Source organism: Triticum aestivum, chromosome 1D, assembly GCF_018294505.1.
Source record: "Triticum aestivum cultivar Chinese Spring chromosome 1D, IWGSC CS RefSeq v2.1, whole genome shotgun sequence".
NCBI lineage: Eukaryota > Viridiplantae > Streptophyta > Magnoliopsida > Poales > Poaceae > Triticum > Triticum aestivum.
In genome coordinates, this window is record NC_057796.1 from 392,875,383 (window position 1) to 392,883,149 (window position 7,767).

General features: G+C 48.3%; 1 non-coding gene across 1 annotated transcript; it reads right to left on the bottom strand.

The window, feature by feature from the left end:
* Nucleotides 1-3,082: 3,082 nt before the first annotated feature.
* On the bottom strand, nt 3,083-3,189 carry LOC123183749 (small nucleolar RNA R71). Its single transcript, XR_006492777.1, has one exon. It is a non-coding gene; the product is annotated as a small nucleolar RNA R71 (small nucleolar RNA).
* Nucleotides 3,190-7,767: the final 4,578 nt, after the last annotated feature.

A 7,767-nucleotide genomic window follows, 5' to 3' on the forward strand; every position in this document is an offset into this window, starting at 1 on the left:
TTTAATACACAGGGAGTATAATGTAAGCCTGAAAGCCCGAAATAAATCCAGGAATTCCTAAAGGGAAACGTTCACCCACGGCAGTCCGGCCTAAGCTTCGGCCGGACGCTTCGCTCGCTCGCACGCGCGTCTCCCACCCACCAACGCTAGGGAGCCACGTGTCCCTGCGGGCCCACACATCGGTTCCCCTTTTTCTATCGTCTTCTCCCTCTCGCGATCTCTCTCTCTTCCGATCCGTGCAACCATGGCTGCGCAGCCTGCGCTCTTCTCTCTCTCTCCGACACTCGTCGCCATGGCCACACCCTCTCCTAATCACTTTCTCCATGCTCGCGCCATGGCCTTCTCCTCCACCCTCCCCCATGGGCATGGCCAGCAAGCTTTTTTTCCCACCAGGCCAAAAAATGTTATGTCTCTGAAACTCTCCTGACTGCGTGTTGCATCCATGGCCATGGCTGCGAGCTCTTGTTCATGGAGGAGGCCATGTTTTTTTAACGAAGCTGCACTCCCGTTGTGGGCCGTGTATTGCCATTGGCATTATTTTTTGCTCGAACCAACAACTTCATTTGCTGGAACCGTCTACAGATTTTGTTGGAACACTATGTTGACGGCCTCGAGCGTTTTGCTGGAACTAGCGAATATGGAAGCTACAACCAGCGACGAATGAAGTTACTACTGGCAACTCTTTTTGCTGCAATCGTTCATGGTAGCTGTGACCCTGCGATGACGGTGAAGTCATTTTTATTGCAACCATCATGGTTTTTTGCTACTACCGAAGATATTTTTGCTACATCCATTCTTCACGAGGCGGCGGCGACGACGGTGCGATGACGTTTTTTTGCTACAACCATGTGAGTTTTTGCTACTACCGTCCACAGTTTTTGCTACATCCATATTTCACGATGGCGAGATGCCGGCGCCCGGCGGTGGGTTGCTGTGAATCCCGGCGGCGAGATCCAGCACGAGGGCAGGGGCGGATGCTGCAACCGGTCACCGGTGAGCTACAACGGGCTCGCGGTGAGCTGCAACCTCGACCGGCGTGGCGCGGCGGTGACTACGCGGGGGCTACAACCTAGTGTCAGATGTGCTGCAGCTGCGCCGTGTTTTTGGCCGGAACTGGTGACCGCGGGGAGCTTGATGGTCACCACGGCGAGCGCAGCGAGCAGGGGTGGTGGCGCGGGCGAGCTTGCTGCGGGGGAGGGAACAACGCGGGAGGATTTTGACCCGTGCGGGGGGAAGGAGAAGGAATACATCCTGCGGCCCACCTCGGTCAAATCGGGCGGCTGCTAGCCGACCGGCCGAAACTTTCGGCCGGTGCGCCGGCGCCCAGTACTCGCCATTCGTAAAGGGCATCACATCACCAGAGAGACATAACTGGCGCTAAAGCATCCAGAGAGAGAAGAGATCCGGAGAAGAAGAACCACACCGGAGATCCTTCTAGTTTTGTTCATTCACCTCCATACTCATTTTTATTTCATCATTGCCATTGTAAGAGGAATTCCAACTTGTAAGATTGGTTTATATAACTCTATTCATACTCATCTGGAGATTGAGACTTGTTTAATCATTCGTCTTATTGTGGATCTTTACGCTATTATCGATATGATTTTCATGGATTTATTCTCTATGATGATTAGTTATTCCCTTCCGATGTGTGAGCAATTCCTCCAGGCATGGGAGATGCATGCAGGTGAACGGTAAGATTCATTTGTGCCTATCTTATATGTTGTCATTCGTATTTGTAGTCTTATTGTTTGTCTAGTAAGTTGTTATACTATGATGAACGGTATGTGTGTTGTCCAATTTAAGGGCCCAGACAACATGATCGAAAGACCTAAACAGGTAACACATATTGTTTAGAGAGTTTGCACCCTCTGACGTGACAGGTGTAGACATTTATGAGGGCCAAAGACAATATGTGACGGTTATCTACCGAACGTAATGCATGGTTCTAGTTTAACTACCTTAATTATGAAGACGACCACGTTGTGGCAACGTCAAAGCAGGACCATAGTGTGGAATGCAATCCCACGAGGAGGAGTTCCATAACTCTAGGGTGATCCGCCTGCAGAACAAACAAATGAAATATTAAACTCACGATGCAAGGTAACTGGGATTACCATTGAAGTGGCACACTTGAGGTATACCATGATCTGAAATCTCTCTGCACCTAATTTCTCAACTATGGGAAAACACTTTTATTCCGGTCTTTACTTTATGCTCTTTGCTTCCAAGTCGTTATTATTCTCGCTGCAACCATCTCATAATATTCACTACTCTGGTTTATTTGACTCTTGGAACACTAATAGCTTCTACAGAATCACAAGGAGTTACTTCACATAAGATCTATGACAACTTGTGTGTGAAAGAAATGTTGCTCATAAGTACTCTCCTCCGCTCTTAGTTGGGACGATAACTATTTTAGGATAGTTACATGGAAGTTCTACACAACCATGTGTGGCTTACAGGTCATCAAGTATTTTCTCGCACTTTGGCTGGGTAGTGAAGTGTAGAGTATTTGTTTCATAACTGTTCTAAGGTGTTGTTATTGTAGATACTTCCTATTACTGACAAAGGTTCAACTCCTTCTAGGAAGACTTATTTTCCGGATTATATTCAACGTTTTCCACAAGAGCTTCAGGATCCATTATTAGAAAAATACCAAAAATATCAAACTACTAAGCTTAATACTTTTATTTGCATAATCGACGATTACACAGAAAGAAAAATAAATCTGTGAGGGGATATTGTGCTCCGTATATGGGTTCAAGATCTCCCATAGTCTATCCTACGAATTATGCTACTAAGTATTCGATTGACCGCGATCTTATTCAGGAAGTCGGAAAGCATGCCTTTTCAGGGACTAAGGAAGAAGACCCTCAAGTACATCTTATGTTCTTTGATGCTTTTATGTGCGACTTTAAAATCAAAGATGTGTCCAGAGAATTTGTTTTATTGAAACTCTTCAACTCTTCTCTCAAAAGGTAGAAGAATAGTATAATAGATTACACTGTTGCAACACAACCAGCTGAAAAATGTCTGGAGAAGTTTATGGCTAAATATTTCCCCTTGCTCTAAAATAGAAAAACTCCAAAGTGATCTCACTTCTTTTGTCAAGTAAATCAGAGAAAACCTATATGTAGCTTGGGGGAGATATTCTAAACTCTTGAATCTTTGCCCTAATCATGGTTTTTGCTGAATATGTTATGCTTCATATATTCTATCGTGTGATCAACGATGAATCTAAAATCTATCCTTGATTTAAGTGCAGCTCGACGCTTTATGCCCCTTACTCTTATAGAAGGAAAAGAATTGATAGAAAAATTATGACTACCAGGGAGCAATGGAATATTGAGAAACCAGTTAAATACACGGGAAAACGTATCATGTTGAAGACATGGAGGAATTTAAGAAGGTGGCTGAAGAGGTAAACTTGTTGAACAAGTTATTCATGAAAAAATGGATCTATTTAGTATCTACCAGCATAAAGACAAGCTCAGGGAGACAATAATGAATAGGTTTAAGCACCATCAAGATGGTTTCAATCCAGACCTGAAATGATGCATTTACCAATTACCACAATGAAATATTTGACAGCCATGTTGTTAGCTCTTTTCAGTTATACCAATAATAGTGTCACCCAACAGGACAAGTACACATGCTTAGTCAAAGAAGAAGAAGGATATTACTCATATAAACTTGATGGTGTAGGCAATCTACAACTGTGGTAGTATTAGAGCATCTCTAGTAGACCCCGCATCCGGCCGGCCCGCAAAACGCGTTTGCAGTTCGCGGAAAACGGCCTTTGCGGGATGGCTCGGACAGCCGCAGATGTAGACCCCCCAAACGGACCCACATAAAAGGATATTCATGGAATATACTTTTTTACGTGTCGGATTTTTGCGGGGTCTGCTCGGGCACCGCCGCATCGACCCGCAAACCGAAAACGCCCAATTCTCAAATTTGACATAGGTTCCCACAAATAAGTTCAAATTCAAACAACATAACATAGTTTACGTGCAAATAAAAGCTTAGGTTTAGTATGACAAACGCAAAAGAGGGTCTTGCAAAAGTGACGACCACGTCGGCATCATCTTGGTCGATCTTCACTCCGCGCCATCGAGTCCATCTTGAAGTTCATCGCCACCACCGAATCCACCTTCGGCGCTTGTTCCAACTCCCGCACCAAAATCATCGACATTGCCACCATAAGGAGCAGAGAAAACATCTCCGGCACTATAACACGCACTGGCCGACGCAACCATTCTCCTCTTCAAGATTTCTCTCCTTGCCATATCATGTCATTCTTTGGTGAGGTCGTCCATGTCATTGCGGTTCATTGTCATGATCTTGTTCTCTTCGGCGAGCAACTTGGACATGGCTTTGTTTTCAGTGGCACGTGCTCTTCTCGCCTCAATGGCCGCTTTGCACATCCCCTCTTCCTTGAGCACTTGCCAATTTTCTTGCTTCATTTGATTGCACCATGGCACATCAATCTTCTCCCTCAAGCTCGATGCTTCGTGCTCTCTCTTCATCTTCTCCTTAGTCTTCTTGTCGCCATCGGGCTTGTTCAAATTTCTTGGGCCATCATCATCCTCATCTTCATCCATGTTTGTAAGTGAACCTCTCGTCGGTGGGGATTCTTTGTCGATCAACTTCCACTTCTCGCAGTTTTTGTTTGTGATTGCTCATACGCACCTCATCGATCTCCTCCAATTCTTCTTCACAAGCATGATCATCCACGCCGCCCTCCGTTTCATTGTAGTCGAATGTGGCGAACGGGGCTTGATCGATGTCAACGGCGTTGGTGTCCAACAAGTTCACGAACTCGATAGTTGCATTGTTCGAACCATCGCTATAGTGAACGACAACAAGTCCCGAGCTATCGCAAAATGGCGAAAAGCAAAGAAAATTTCCATGACTGAAGACGCATACCTTTCGGCCATTTCGTCTAACACCTCACTTGCGGGGTGAGCAGCACCATTGAGCGGCATCGCCGGGGAGCGGAGGGAGTGGATGAAGGAGGCGGCTTCTTTGTAGCCGAAATCCTCTTCCTCTTGACGCCGGCGGCCTTGGCGACCTTCTCCGCCGCCGGCCGGGATCGCGCAGCGGCGTTGGCGCCCGAAGCGTGGGCCTTCGCGGCGGGGGCAGTCGGATTCCCGCCCTGCACGACCATGTTGCCCTGCCGCTTGCGGGCAGGCGCGGCGGTACCTTGGGCGACGGCGGGGCCAACATGGCCAGCGACAAGATCCGCCTGAGGGGATTGAGCGTGCGCTACCTCGACGGTGACGGGGGACAGCAGGGAGTCATCCATGGCGGCGAAGGACGGCCGGGGAAGATGCACCGGAGCGTGCGGTGGCGGGGCAATGGTGGCGGAGGGTGGGGGAGCTCGGGTCGTCCTCCTAGCCCATGAATCTAGAGGCCGGGGGAGATGTTTTGCCGCGCCCCGCAAAAAAAAATTAGGGTTGGCCGCGGATGCGGTGTCTGATCGGGCAGGTTTTCCCGCCCCGACCCGCATTTTGGCGGTTATTTTGCGGGCCGTGTTGGGGAACGTAGCAGAAATTCAAAATTTTCTACGCATCACCAAGATCAATCTATGGAATAACTAGCAACGAGAGGGAGGGGACTGCATCTTCATACCCTTGAAGATCGCGATGCGGAAGCGTTGCAAGAACGCGGTCGGTGGAGTCGTACACGAAGCGATTCAGATCGTGGCCGAATCCGATCTAAGCACCGAACAACGGTGCCTCCGCGTTAACCACACGTGCAGCCCGGTGACGTCTCCCGCGCCTTGATCCAGCAAGGGAGAGGGAGAGGTTGGGGAAGACTCCGTCCAGCAGCAGCACAACGGCATGGTGGTGATGGAGGAGCGTGGCACTCCAGCAGGGCTTCGCCAAGCACTGCGAGAGACGGGGAGGGAGAGGGGTAGGGCTGCGCCAAGAGAGAGGGAGACTCATGTCTATGGCAGCCCCAAAACCCCTACTATATATAGGGGAAGGGGAGGGGCTGCGCCCCCATCTAGGGTTCCCCCCCTAGGGGTGGCGGCCAGCCCTAGATGCATCTGAGGGGGCGGCCAGAGGGGGAGAGGGGGGCGCACCCTAGGTGGGCCTTAGGCCCATCTGAGCCTAGGGTTTTCCCCCTTCCCCCTTTCCATGCGCCTTGGGCCTCTTGTGGGAGGCGCACCAGCCCACCTAGGGGCTGGTCCCTTCCCACACTTGGCCCACACAGGCCTCCGGGGTTGGTGGCCCCTCCCGGTGGACCCCCGGAACCCTCCGGTGGTCCCGGTAGAATACCGGTGACGCCCGAAACTCTTCCGGTGGCCAAAACCTCACTTCCTATATATTATTCTTTACCTCCGGACCATTCCGGAACTCCTCGTGACGTCCGGGATCTCATCCGGGACTCCGAACAACATTCGGTAACCACGTATATCTATTCCCTATAACCCTAGCGTCATCGAACCTTAAGTGTGTAGACCCTACGGGTTCGGGAACCATGCAGACATGACCGAGACGTTCTCTGGCCAATAACCAACAGCAGGATCTGGATACCCATGTTGGCTCCCACATGTTCCACGATGATCTCATCGGATGAACCACGATGTCGGGGATTCAATCAATCCCGTATACAATTCCCTTTGTCAATCGGTATGTTACTTGCCCGAGATTCGATCGCCGGTATCCCAATACCTCGTTCAACCTCGTTACCGGCAAGTCACTTTACTCGTTCCGTAACGCATGATCCCGTGGCTAACTCATTAGTAACAATGAGCTCATTATGATGATGCATTACCGAGTGGGCCCAGAGATACCTCTCCGTCATACGGAGTGACATATCCCAGTCTCGATTCGTGCCAACCCAACAGACACTTTCGGAGATACCTGTAGTGCACCTTTATAGTCACCCAGTTACGTTGTGACGTTTGGTACACCCAAAGCATTCCTACGGTATCCGGGAGTTGCACAATCTCATGGTCTAAGGAAACGATACTTGACATTAGAAAAGCTCTTAGCAAACGAACTACACGATCTTGTGCTATGCTTAGGATTGGGTCTTATCCATCACATCATTCTCCTAATGATGTGATCCCGTTATCAATGACATCCAATGTCCATGGTCAGGAAACCATAACCATCTATTGATCAACGAGCTAGTCAACTAGAGGCTTAGTAGGGACATGTTGTGGTCTATGTATTCACACATGTATTACGGTTTCCAGTTAATACAATTATAGCATGAACAATAGACAATTATCATGAACAAGGAAATACAGTAATAACCATTTTATTATTGCCTCTAGGGCATATTTCCAACAGTCTCCCACTTGCACTAGAGTCAATAATCTAGTTCACATCACCATGTGATTAACACTCAAAGTTCACATCGCCATGTGACTAATACCCAAGAGTTTACTAGAGTCAATAATCTAGTTTACATCACCATGTGATTAACACTCAATGAGTTCTAGGGTTTGATCATGTTATGCTTACGAGAGAGGTTTTAGTCAACGGGTCTGCAACATTCAGATCCGTGTGTGCTTTACAAATCTCTATGTCATCTTGTAGATGCAACTACCACGCGCTACTTGGAGCTATTCCAAATAACGGCTCTACTATACGAATCCGGTTTACTACTCAGAGTCATCCGGATTAGTGTCAAAGTTTGTATCGACGTAACCCTTTACGACGAACTCTTTTACCACCTCCATAATCGAGAAAATTCCTTAGTCCACTAGTTACTAAGGATAAGTTCGACCGCTGTCATGTGATC